This window comes from Vulpes vulpes, chromosome 8 (genome assembly GCF_048418805.1).
Source record: "Vulpes vulpes isolate BD-2025 chromosome 8, VulVul3, whole genome shotgun sequence".
NCBI classification, from domain to species: domain Eukaryota; kingdom Metazoa; phylum Chordata; class Mammalia; order Carnivora; family Canidae; genus Vulpes; species Vulpes vulpes.
In genome coordinates, this window is record NC_132787.1 from 71195582 (window position 1) to 71210118 (window position 14537).

Below are 14537 nucleotides of genomic sequence, written 5' to 3' on the forward strand. Positions count from 1 at the left end.
GACAATAAAACGATCACATTTGAATTCCATGGCTGAGCATTCAAGACCCCAAATGAGCCATCTCCTTGTTAGTGCCCCAAATTCCCTTGTCTCCACAGCAACCCCCTGCCCTTTCATTTCTAAGCCAGCACTGCCCAAGAGAAATGTGATGGAAGCCATACTTAAAAGGGAAAAAAAGGTTTAAGAGTAACAAGTGAAATGAATTTTAATAAAATATTGTATTTAATCCAATATACCCCAAATATTATTATTCCAATATGTGGCATTAGCCACATTTCAAGTGTTCAGTAGTCACACGTGGCCAGTAGCTACATATCCCATAGTGTGAATCTAAGACACCTGCATTTTCTTCAGTCTTTCCTGTGCTACCTCTGGCTTGAATACTCCCCCTCCTCCCCATTCACATCCCACCCCCCTGGGGTTACTGTTCCTCTTCCATTGTGCCCTTCCTGACTCACCACCTCCAAATTATGTGTCTCTTTCATGCATTCCCAGAAGACCCTGAGCTTTCCTCCACAGTTAATTTATAGAAGGTTTTAGGGTTTTTTTTTCTTTTTTAAATTGTGTCACACATATCTTAAAATGTCCAGCAATTGACACAATATTCAACATAAAGTAAGTAAAATGGACTCACACAGTTTCCCAGCCACAACCCTTGCCAACCTCATATGGTCCATGAGACCCAGAAGATGGGAAGCCCATTTCAGCTTCTGGGGTGGATTCTAAGGTCAAACCGATCAGCATGTGACATTAGCCTGAGGATTGTTATTGGTCCAGGATAGGTGTGTGACCTAAGTTGTTCCAATCAGACTTATGGTAAAGAACTCACTCCAGAGTTAAGGTGAAGGCTTTAGCTTCTTTCCCACATTATGTGATCAAAAAAGTGTGCTGCCCTATTGGAGCTGTCAGCCTCTGAGGACCCCTTGAACAGAGCAAAGAGAAAGAACATGGAGCCATTATGTAATCCTGCTTTGAAACCTGTACCGTATCTGGATTTTAGGGTTTATGAGATAATAAATTTCCTCATTTTAAGGCCAGTTTGAATTAGTCTTTTATTACCGGCAGCCAAAAGTATATAACTGATCTTGTTAACTGAAGTTAAATGCATGCTTATTATGAAACAGACTTTGTTCTATACTTTTCCAGATGAAAACCCTTTCCAATAACCCAAGTAAGTTTGATATTTTTGATGCATTTTAAATCTTACTTGTATGTCTTGTTGAAGATCATTTTCAGAGATAAGTTCTTCCGATTACTAATTAGGGCATATTTTCCCTCTACTATCTCCAAGATGGGATGTCTCAGTATTCAGTCACTGGGATTTTAGGTTGCTGCAGATGAAGGGCTGGGAAATAGTGAGATGGACATTTGGAGAGCTGTGGCAGAGACAAAGCTAAGTGTTCAGAGTCCCTTTTCATTCTCCTCTCCCTGGGTCCCTCATTAGCAGCTGAGTTGGGAGCCATATGATCAAGAATGACCAAAGGAGTATTACCTTATAAGATAGTCCAGGTCTAGGCCTTGTGATAATGACCCCATGTGATAATCCACATTCTTCCAGGAAGGTATGTGCTAAAAATGATGCCATTACAAAGTAGATGTCAGAACCGCAGAAGAGGACTTGGAGTCCTTTCCAACCTCCATCAGATTGAAACATGAACTAGAAAACAAGGTATTACTAGTATAAACCACTAAGACTTTTAAGGCATTTTTAAAAGGAGCTAGTGTTACCTATGCTGGGTAAAATAACATTTGATAAATATTTGTTGAATAAGTGAATTGGGTTAGTGTAAGATACCATTTCACTTAATGGAAAGTCCACGGTAACTTCTGCCGAACCAAAAAATATAAAATATAAAATATAAAATATAAAATATAAAATATAAAATATAAAATAAAATAAGATAAAATAAAATTCAGGACTCTACACTCCATGAGAGTCTGTAGGATCTGTATCTAAATGATTCACCACTAAATGCTCATAGATCAGCCCATGCCTGGGACAAAGTATGTGCTTAATAAACATTTATTGCCATTTTTCCTGAAAGGGATTTGTGAGCTTCATAAATGTATTAGAGTTTCATAACTCCTCTTTAAGCCTGATTTTATGTAAAGATACATATTTGGGGGGAATCCCTGGGTGGCTCAGCAGTTTAGCACCTGCCTTCGGCCCAGGGCATGATCCTGGTCCTGGGATCAAGTCCCACATCGGGCTCCCTGCATGGAGACTGCTTCTCCCTCTGCCTGTGTCTCTGCTTCTCCCTCTGCCTGTGTCTCTGCCTCTCTCTCTCTCTCTGTGTCTCTCATGAATAAATAAATAAATAAAACCTTAAAAAAATAAGATACATATTTTGTAGAATTGTAGTTGATTTTTCCCTTTGCCTTTATATTTTTCTTTGTTTTTCAACTTATGTCTATTAGTCATTATTACATTACAACCAGAAAAAACAAAAAGTTAATTTTAAGAAATTACATATCAATGTCAAATATGTATAAGAAAAAAGGTATTAAGATTTTAAGTGAAAAAGCAAATACTAGAGTTACCAAGAAATACATTTAGAAACATTAGCTAGAACAATGGTCATTATGAAAGGATTCTATCAGGAAGCAATTCAAGAAAATGGTACCATAAGACACAATTACAAGAAAATTCATCCTCAAGTTTCTATTCTGTCTTACTTCGTAGCAAAAATAAAATGTTCTGGGTTATTTAAGCTTCTGGAAAATTAGTTTCTATCACCTGGCAGCAGAACACATGATTTAACATTGTGATCCTTAATGTACTAAAGTAAAGTACATTATTCCTTTTCGCCAAAAATAGGAATTAAGGAAGGTTACAGTGTCTATTTGAGATTCAGAGAGATAATCAGGAAATGATAAGCAAGGGGAGTCAAAACCCAAAAAGGATGAGGGAATCTGGTAGATTAGACCTCGAGTGCTTTGATTTAGCATCTTGTTCAACCACTCAGCATCTTATTCCCTAAAGAGTATTTATCTTTAACTTTTGTGGAAAGAGTGTAAATTGCACATAGGAATTAATTAATTTAATGCTTCAGCATCCTACCTAATCAGATTATAAATCACTGTCTCAGACAGTATCTCTTATAACCATGACATCTCTAAGAGGTAAATTTGTAGATTAGGTTATTGATTAAATGTGGGGAGGGTGAGAGACATAAAATCTTAGGGATGACTGCCAGACTTTGGCATGAGCAATTGGATGGCTAATGGTGCCATTTATTGTGGCAGTCCTCACATCCTAATGTGTATAGGAATCACCTGGAGAGCTTTTAACTATTTCATTCTCTGGCTCACTCCCTAAAATTCTGGCTCAGTGATTTATAGGGAAGAGCCCAAGAATTTGAATTAAAAAAAAATCTAAAGCACCCCTGGATGATTCTAGTACAGGTGGGTAGATGACTCCCTTTTTAGGTATTTATAAAAAGGAGGCACCCTGAATTAGAATTTGGGGAAAAGGTCCTGAATTTTAGCACCAAAGGAGAATGTTCTGCTGATGTGAACCTGAATAAGTTTTTCCCATCTGCACTCTAGTCTAGCCCTAGAGAAGAATGAACATTGGGAAGCACATGGCTGAGATGATGAAGGATCCTCAAACCATTACAAGGGGTAGCTTTAGGAATCCAGGAATTATGTGGGCTTAGCAAAGCTCAACCAACCCCAAAGGCTGTATTTTCAAACCCTGCAAAGAGAGGGAGAGAGAAGATGAATTAAATATAAGAAAATAAGGCAAATGGCCTGAGATAATGTGAACATTGTCAATATTCATTTGTAATACAGACACTTTAATATCTGTTCTATGTGCTTTATAGTATTTTCTGTTCATTAAACTCCTAGTATGATTTCATGCATACCAAGAATGACAAACAGTATTGTGGAATAGAGGAAAAGAGGGACACACGGAGGTAAAAAAGCATAGTGGCAAATAGCCCTACAAAGATTCCTAGCAAATAAGGCAAGCTACTTCCTTATAAGAAGTGCTGACTTGGAGATACCTGGGTGGCTTAGTTAGTTAAGCACCTGCCTTCAGCTCAGGTCATGATCCCAGGCTCCTGGGATTGAGCTGCACTGAGTCCTTCATTGGAGTCCCTGCTTCTCCCTCTCCCTGTTTCTCCCCCTGCTTGTGCTCTTGCACTCTCTGTCAAATAAATAAATAAAATCTTAAAAAAGAAGCAGCAGCAGCTGCATGACTTGAACTTGAAGCATAGAGAACAGAACTGAGACTCAAAGTTGAATTAACCTAGTCCCTTGGACACAAAATATTGCCTCCAGTGAAAATTAGCTGTAGCCTTAGAAAGAGCCATGTTGTTTGTGCTGTTATCACCAGTTTTAAAAGTTCTGGGAGATAATGATTTATCCTTTCATTTCAACTTTCAAAGATGGTAGCCTTAAAAAGACAATAAAATAACATTTTTGAATAGCTCTATGGGTGTGAAGCACTCCTCCATTTCCAGACAAGTATAACTTTGGCAATTTTCTCAATTTAAGGGAGTGTTAGAAATGTATAGAAGCCATACAGGAGATGATGATCTGCCTCTCTCTTTGGGAATTCTCCTCTTTGAGGAAAAATGGACCAAATTATGAGGTGCTATTAATAGCAACCAAGGAGAATAACTTTGAATAAAATTCACAGAATGTACCTATAATGTCTTCATACTCAGTCATTTCTTACCAATTTCTTTTTTAATAGCTCAATACAATTCCATTGCTTTTGGCATTAAGAGGCTTCATTAACATATTTCTACTTTCATTGAATTCTAAAGCCAAAAAGATAAGGTTGGATGGTATCCAAGAAAAAATATTTAGTGTATTTCAGCTCACCAGTCACTCGGTGCATATTTCTGTCCATGTTTAATACATCCTTATGCCAAAATTCTGTTTTCAAATCATACATTTCAGTTGTTCTTTCCCATGTTAGGTAGGCTAAGCTAAGTGATAGATTATTCCCTTTTTTAAAGTAGCCAAATATATATATATATATATATATATATATATATATATATGATTTTTAAAAAGTACATGTCAAATGGCAGGTTTAAATAATAATAAAAATAAACAGTTGGAATTTCACTTACCCTTGAAGGATCAGGAAATTGGTGTTTTAATTCTTTTAAATGGAATAAAAATACTCTAATCCATTAGGGAATAGGTTGCTATGTAATTTTCTTGGCTTTTGGCATTCACATACTCATTATTTAGTACATGATACTTTTTATAAAGATGTGTAAACTCTCTGGGCATAGGTCCATTTTTTAAATCTAGTTTCTCTGAAACAAAGAAGTGCTTCAGGGCAGAAAGCTGTAAAAATACAAGAACTGACTGCAAAGATAGCCACCTGTGGAGTGCATGTGTGTTCTGGAAGATTTTCAAGGCAGAAGGCAACAGGACACCAAACTGTTTGAGGAGTTGCAGAGTTTTAACCATGAAAGGAGGAGGCTTCAAATAGAAAGAAAATGGATTTAAAGTGGGAAGACCACTGGAGACGCCAGTTACGAAAACAAAGGGTTGACCAGGGAAGATGACAGGTGTGAGTTTGGGGCCTGCATGGTGATGACCATGCTTCACCACTCATCCTCTATTCATTAGGAAAACCTAGGCACTGTATGAAGCACTACTATAATCTTCTTGAATTCACACATTCACTTAAGATGTTATAAATATAAGACTCAGAGTATCTATTTCTTTGGCTCAAGCCACCTACGAAGGAAATGGAAGAGATAAGATCTGAACTCACGTCTGATTCATAAGCAGTAATGGGATCTTCCTTCCAGCTTTCTGGCATGGGTTACTCCTACTCATCAAAAGAGTACAGCCAGAGCAAAATTATTTACAAAGTTATCTAACAGCGCTTTCTCTTGCACCTCAGGTTGGTTGCAGCACAACAATCATACTTGTTGATTTTTTTCCTTTATCAATCTTACCAATTCTAATACATGCTTATGGGATTCAGGTTAGGTAATATATGAAGTTATTTCAGGGACCTGAGGGAAAATGAAAATCTGGGTCCCCCATCCTTTGTGATCTTTTAAAATTCCACAAAAGGTAATCTCCAAAAAGTCTGACTACACTCTCTGCCCATTTGTCTATCCCATCTGTTGATGCTCTTGCTTTGCTCAGCTTCCTCTTCAAAAATGGTCATAGCAATGTCACTAATAATCATACAAATTATCATGTATACTTATGTTGAGCACATGTATGGGGGAGAATGCCAGTCATCTATCACCACAGAAGCACTGTTTGATCACCTTCTCAAGATCTTAGTGAGCTTTTTCTCTCACAGGTGGATGTAGATGAGCAAATTTAAACCCAGAGGAAGTGAGTATCTCTGCTTCAGGCTGTAAGTCTATGTTTGACTCTTCCCTGTGGGTTAGGCCCCATCCCTCACATGTGGCTTCGTTCTGAAGTCCCAGCCTAGGGAGCACCTGGGTGGCTCAGTTGGTTAGGCTTCTGCCTTCAGCTCAGTCACGATCAAGAATCCTGCTCACATCAGGATCCCTGCTCAGTGAGGGAATCTGCTTCTCCCTCTGCCCCTCACCCCACCCATGCTTTCTCTCTCAAATAAGTAAATAAAATCTTTAAAAAAAAAAAAAAAAGAAGTCCCAGCCCAAAGGAGAGGCATCTACTCAAGGGCCGCTCTTCTGACAATGTTAACAGAAGCAAAAGAGGGCAGATAGAATTATATCAGTGCATCTCCAGTCTCTGCTTGTGTCCTGTCTTCTGCCAAAACAGAATAGAAGCCCACATTCAAGTCCCACCTCTAGACAGATGAACTGCAAATACAGAGAGAGCAAGGGAATTGGAACTGATGATTTGATCTACTGGAGAACAACAATGGGGACTTATTTCACATCACACTAGTTCTAATAGCCTTGCAAAGTTGGAGTCAATTTCCCAATACTCCCTAAAAGGAAACCTAGATAAAGTTTGTTGTTTTTTTTTTTAATGAATGCAATCTGATATTATTAAAATGGCAAATGTGAAATACAAACTGGAGTCTGCCTAATTCCAAAGCTCTTTTGGTCTTCTCTAAACATGACATCTCAAAACAAGACAAAGTTAATGCAAATATTTTATCCAACTTCACATTTTATGAACCACTTTCACATCCATTTTTGTGTTGATGTAGCTGTTTGAGGCAAACTTGGACCTTTTCAGGTATCTGTTCTTTACCCTTTTTTCTGTCATTATCTGGCTATTGCTAATTACCTTACTAAGTCACTTAGTTCATTCCAAAATTAACTGTATGCATCAAACAACTTTTTGCCACTTTTCACTGAGCTCATGCTTAAGTTTAACACAAAAATTAAAGAAATGAAGTTTGTTTTTAGAAAAACTAGATTATTCTCTGGCATAAGCATAAATAATGCTACCTTACTACTCTATTCTCTGGCATAAGCATAGATAATGCTACCTTACTACTCAAACTTACTTAAGTTGCTTTTGGTATTGTTTTAATATATTGAAGACCTACTATGTGTCAGTCATATCATATTATCTTAATTTGGCTGATAATAGCACAATAAACCCTGTGTTATTAACTCCATGTTACAAATAAGGAAATGGAGTCTCTATACAATTAAGTAACACAATCAAGGTCACACTGGGATCTCTAGCTGGGTCAACTAGCTATCTAATGTGATTAACCTATGAGTAACCTACATTCCCTTTACTTGTAACTCTCATAAATTGCCCCCCTGCCACTCCACCCACACCCAAAGCCCTGTGATGCTCAGATACTGTCACAGAACTTCTACAGACACGGTTATGTACTTCCAAAAAGACATTTCCTGCACATAATGTATTTTCACACAATGAATGAAGAGGGAAAAGACTAGAGATTAAATTAATTTGAGAGATGATAACAGCTAGGACGAATACAAATTATTCAAATAGGAGTAGTTGAAATTTTAAGATTGAGAAGCCATCAAATACAATAAGAAGTATTCAGAAATATGATTTTAAAGTATTTTTTCTTTGAAGAAAGAATTGAACCTTCAGTTTAAAAATATATGTGTGTTTTTTAAACTACTAAAGAGTAATTGATACCAGGACATTTCTCCGTTAGGTTAATTACAAAAGTATAAAAATATGGTAAGGCCCAACAAAATGAAAATTAAAATGTGACCAACATGTTGTACGGAAGTGTTGAATCACTATATTGTACACCTGAAACCATTATTACACTGTATGTTAACTAACCAGAATTTAGATAAAAATTTAAAACATTTTTAAAAATCACTAATATCTAAAAATAAAATAAAATACAATATGACCAACAGCAATGTGGAAGTGATAAGAGAAAAGGTAGGGAGATAAGTGGCAGGGCCATTTTCCTTTTCTGTCATAGCAGGAAGCCTATACTATACACAAGTGAAATCCATGATAAGACAAGACACAATGATTCTAAATTTGTAATATTCCTCCTAATCTTTTTGTCTTCAACTTAGAAGGAATTTCTGGAGATGAATATTTCTGCTGAGAAGGGACTGTTTATCCAAAATTCAGTAATTTATTCTGCTTCATTTTATTTTCTTTTAATAAATCCAAATAAAATTAAATTTTAGAATTACACTCAAAATAATACATCACATACAATTTTACAAAATTATTTTCATCCATCTGTACATAGGCAAAGAGAGATGTCAGGATAATATTCTCCTGAGAGTAACCTTGTTACTTCTGGTTTTTTTCTGGTTGATGGAATTTATGCTCATTTTTTTTCATTTTTTCATGCTTTCTTCTGTTTAATACTTTAATGAGCATGATGGCTTTTATAAAAACCAAACAGCAACTATTTTTTTAAAAAATAACGTGTACAGACATTCAAAGGATCACTTTCCAACTTCCTAACAAAACACTTCCTTATAACCATATCGTTTATTTGATTCAGCTGAACACTTAATGTATCTTCAGGACTGAGGGCACCAGAGTGAACAAGTTCCTACACCGGTGGAGACAAGAATGTAGTAATAAGAATAAGTTTAATGTTTCACATTAAGGGCTAAGGAAGAAGTATAAATATGTTCTCAGGTACAAAAGAGGAATAATCCCCAAGTCTGAGAGGCTTTGATCAGATTTTTAGCAATGGGTAACAGTTGAGCTGAGCTTTGGAGAATAGTTAGGAGTTTAGGGAGAAAAATAAAAGGAAGAAGAAGAAGAAGAAGAAGAAGAAGAAGAAGAAGAAGAAGAAGAAGAAGAAGAAGAAGAAGAAGAAGAAGAAGAAGAAGAAGAAGAAGAAGAAGAAGAAGAAGAAGAAGAAGAAGAAGAAGGACGAGGAGGAGGAGGAGGAGGAGGAGGAGGAAAACAGACAAAGAAAGAAAAAAGGAGTAGGAGAACTAGGAGGAAGAGGAAGAGGAAACAGAGAAGGAGGAGGAAAAATTATTCCAGGCAGATTGAATAGCATGAGTCAGATCACAGAGATTTGAAAAAAGGTCTGCAAATTATGAACAAGCTAATGAAACCACAGAACAGGTTAATAGGATATAAATATAATTGGGTGAACACCTAGAGCCAAGTGAGCTATTAGAGCCAGGATTTGAGAGTATATGACTAATGCAACCTTTTTGCTAAGACAAAGCTAGAGAGAAATAGAACTCTAGGTTAATGAAAAAGTAGAGAAGACAGCCAACCAATGACTGTCTCTTGAATAAGCTCAAGGTCCTATGGCTTCTTGCTTTCCCTAGCTCTGTTTGCCTGGAGTCCCTGAGCCCTTCCCCTGGAAGCCCCACCTGTGTCATTTCCAAGTCAGCCCCATTTGCACAGCTCCTGCACAGGAGTGTTAGCCTTTCAGTCCCACCACTGCAGACTGGGCAGGGGCTGAGCCCTGTGCAGTGTGCGTGGGAACTAGGCTCAGTAGCTTTTGAATCATAGCCTTCATTTAGCACCCATAGTGCTGGACTTCTGCCTCCCCTTTTCTGCTTTTGATTCTCCAACTCCCAATGTGGAAACCTTTCCCTAAGCCTAGCACATATAGTGGAGGTGCTCACACCCTATCCAACTCTTTCTAGGCTCCTGTCTCAGGGGGACAGACAGAGGAAAGTAGGGCCTCATTTTCCATTCCAGTTTGTTAGTTTTCTCCTATTCTGAACCAATCCATTCTGCCATCTGCCTGGGGCTGAGGACTATTTTTTATCTAGTACTCCTATGGTCAAGCCCTAGTCCCCACATTGGACCTCCTGGATACTCAAACCTGCCAAGATCAGGGAGGCTACTATACTTTCTGATGAATTCTACAGCTAGCTGGATCAGGTCCTTTGAGGTCCAAGCTTCTCATTGCAAGTGTGCTTTGCAGCCAACCCAGCAACTTATAACATAAGCTGAGAGGGAAATTCTTACCAGAAAAGCATAGTATCAAAGAAAGTCTGCAAGGTCTGACTGATTTCACATCTGCTTTTGTGTATAAGATTAGGGCGAAAAAACACTTCCATAGAATAGCAGGTGTTAGATATATCTGAAGGTTTACATCAGTTCCTTAAAATTACTAACAGTATAATTTCCTAAGAAAGTGAAGTTAAGGAGTGTCTGGGTGGTTCCATCAGTTGAGCAGCTGACTCTTGATTTTGGCTCAGGTCATGATCTCAGAGTCCTGGGATTGAACCCCATGTCAGTCTCCTCATTCAGTGGGAAGTTGGCTTGAGGATTCTTTCTCTCTCCTTCTCCCTCTGCCCCTGCTTGCTCACTCTCTCTCTCTCTCTTTCTCTCAAATAAATAAATCCCTTTTTAAAAGTGAAGTTAATGTCTGTAATGTTATATTTTGATTTGTTTCTTTTTGTTATTCCTTAGTTGTTACTTCTGCACTTTACATACACATTCCCACCAACCTGAATAGTGACCAGCATGTCTTCCCGAGATTCATGTTGACAAAGCGTCTTTCCAGTTTTCTTCATAATTTTTTTTATATTTCTGTAGAGGGCTATTCATATGTATATTCTTGCATTCTTAATAGCTACTCTCAGCTACAAAGGAAGGAATTGTATCTTTTGGAAACATACTTTGATTACCCTATTGAGAATAGAAAATAAGATCCAAAAAAAAGAAAAAAGAAAATAAGATCCGGAGGATTTGGCCATTAGGATCTAAGACCTATTACGTAAACGTAATAGGTAAATTGTTCTATGTGGAAAAGAACATGAACTTGAGGGAGGGTGAGGAAAGGAAGGGAGAGAGAGTAGGACAACATGGAGGAAGTTAAAGCTTGGGCAATGGAACAGCTGGGCACTTGTAAGAATAAGATAATTGCCATCAAACTTCTAGCTGTTTACCTTTATGTTCTGTTGATCTCTGCCTTTCCTCCAATTCTTCAGTGAAGTTTTTTCACACATACCGGTGTGTTCTGTGGGTGCTTTAATGATTTTGTTTTGTTTCATTTTATGAAAATTAAGGGGAAAAGATGAATTCTACACCAAAACAATGTAAAATAGAACTGGGCATGAATGTGAATGTGATAACTCAACTGAGCTAATTTGCTTCACCAGCTCCAGGTGAGCATGAGACAATCACCTCTCTTCCCTCTCCATTCTATACAAACTTGAAAATAGACACAGTTTTGTAGCATTTTGGTAAGATTTCATAGGCCTATTTAAAGGTTTTATTTATTTATTTGATAGAGAGAGAGAGAGACTGAGAGCACAAGCAGGCAGAGGGAGAGGGATGGGACTCAATCCCAGGACTCTGAGATCATGACCTGAGCCAAAGGCAAATGTTTAACCGATGGAGCCACCTGGGCACCACGTAGGCTTTTAATAATAAGATTACTTTTTATAAGGTTGATAATTCCTAAAGAAAAGGAAAAACATAAGGATCCACATAAGTCCAAACTACATTCATCATTGATCATCATTTAATTCTGTGTATTAATTTGTAAATAACTGAAGCTGAGAATCTGTAAGAAAGAAAGGAGAATATTTTCAACGATAACAGTTAACCAGCTCCATGCTTCAGGACTCAGGGAATGCCAGAGTGTGAAATCCTGAGACCAGGGGCCTTTAGCTAGAAATCAAAGAATCAGGAGATGGCTAAGATATATGGATATGAAGAAAGGAGGTGGAAGAGCCTAGTATCTGTGTATTACGTGACCTGGAAGTGGAAATTGGAAACTGCCTAGGGGCTACCTCATTTCTCTGAGGTGCATGTCAAATGGACAGCAGCACGTCACTCAGACACATATGTGAGTCCTTGCAGAAAAATTCTGCCTTCCAGAATGGTCCTACCAATTCCGGGACTGGTTTTTCTTAGTATTAAAAAATTATGGGGCAGCCAGGGTGGCTCAGCAGTTTAGCGCCACCTTCGGCTCAGGGCCTGATCCTGGAGACCCAGGAGTGAGTCCCACGTTGGGCTCCCTGCATGGAGCCTGCTTCTCCTTCTGCCTGTGTCTCTGCCTCTCTCTCTCTCTGTGTGTGTGTGTGTGTCTCATGAATAAATAAATAAAATCTTTAAAAAAATATATGAGTAAATAAGATAGATTCCTCTTCCCTCCAAAAAATAAATTACTGGTTGTTTGATTCAAACTCCTGCTTAATATGCATAGGCTTTGTCTGTATATTTCTGACTGAAGATAAAAAGGTCTGCAAGGAATCCAGCTATCTTTATGCAGTGATCCCCTTTACTAATGGAATAGGTAGTATTTTCTGCTCTTTATTTCCTACCCAGTCCCCTCAGGCTTGTCTCCTCTCTGGGACCCCAAGAAATTCATGTTTTGAAAACTTTCAGGCAACCAGAACTCATCTAAGGGGCTCCAAGTGAGTGTTTACAGGGGGATTTCTGAAGGGAAGGATATTTTAAAACAGCCCAACTTGGCTGTGGTCATCACTATCCAAGGAGAATTTCTGGAGTTGAGATTTTGGCTTTCATTCTAAAATACCGTTTCCCTGGGCTCATGCCAAACACGGTGATAGAATATCTAGAGATGGGGTCTAGGAATCTGGAGCTATAAAAGCTCCCCCTATGATGCTAAATATATCTAGATTTGGAAATCATATCTTAGAACATTCTTAGCTATTGACATTTAACAAGTCTTCCTAGGAAAGAGTCCCAGGAAATAACCCAAATCCCAATGGTGTTTCCATAGTTTCAAAACTCACATAGAATAATTGTCTCACATCTGCCTCGATCTGATCAAAGAGACCTTTCTGTAATAACCACTGGGTTTTTAGTGGGAACTTACAATAAACACACACTTAGCTGTTCAATAAATGTATCAAGTTCATTTCACAATGTGGGTATAGTCAATTTCAAATTATCTATTTATAGTCTTAGTAAATTCTCAGAAGAGCAGATTACCCTTTCAATCATGATCTTAGTGCCTTAGAGGGAACACAAGAGAAGAATCACACAAAGAGGATCTTCTTGTGTGGAAGTGCAAGATCTTAGAGTTTGTGCTGATCAGAATATGCTTATTTCTACTGCTAAAATCACAATGGATTACAAATGAAAGCATTTGTTTTGATTTTGACCATCATGGGTCAGTGGGGACTTTGATTTTCACAGTGACTCTTAGACAAAGGCTAAGTGAGTAGTCACCATCTTGAATATTGCCACCTTTTATCTGAGATGGGGAAATTCTGGAGACTCAATGCCAGCAACTACCTTAGGCTTTCAATTCATGGGCTATACTAGTTGCAGGGCCCTACTGTACCATGAAGGAGCCAGGAAATACAATCCTAACAATTTTTTTGAAGAGTAAAGAACCAGAAATATTTGGCAAATGGTAGTAATGACAACCAGTTGTTCTTCATATCCTTAAAACAACCTGTGCTTTAAACCATAACTGTTGGATCAGAGCAACCTGAAATGAGTCTGGCCCTTACGACTTAATGTTTTTCCACAAGTTTCTTAATTCTCTGAGTCCAAATGGCCTCTGCTATTAAGTGAGGATAATGAAATGCCAGCCTCCCAAGAGGTGGTAAGAATTAAATAAGGTAAAAAATGCAAAGCAATCTTCACAACAAAGCACAAAGAATGTTTGCAGACACTATTTGCAGATGCTGTGATTATCAGGAGGAAATTGTTTTACATTGCACTGGAGCGAATCTTAGCAGACACTGTACTGGTCCTGCATAGCAGAAGTTGGAGTGGACATGGAGGGCAAAATGAGACCCCCCCCCCCCCATGGGTCTTTTATGGGAATATCTAAATGGCTTGTTACAGGAATGTCTCAGGACACTTTCAACAGGGATCTCCAGGAAGTGGAAAAATAAACTACCTTTTGGTTGACCTAAAAGCAAGGGAATGATCAACTGACTTCCCTTTCAAATGACAAAACTGTCCTAACATATCATTTTCTATTTTCAGATTTCATCATTCTCTTCTAAGTTTCTCCTCTTTCTTTTTTTATTTAATCTCTCTCCTTCTGTAACAATCTTTCAGTGCTTTTCTTCCAGGGAGTCTTCACAGACATTATTTCAATGAGACAGTGGCTGAACCTCACCCTAGTCAAGAAACAAATTTAGTTGTCTCTATTCACTCTTTCAAAGAAGGATCTGAAAACGGCAAAAACCATCAATTAAATAAAACATGAGATTGAG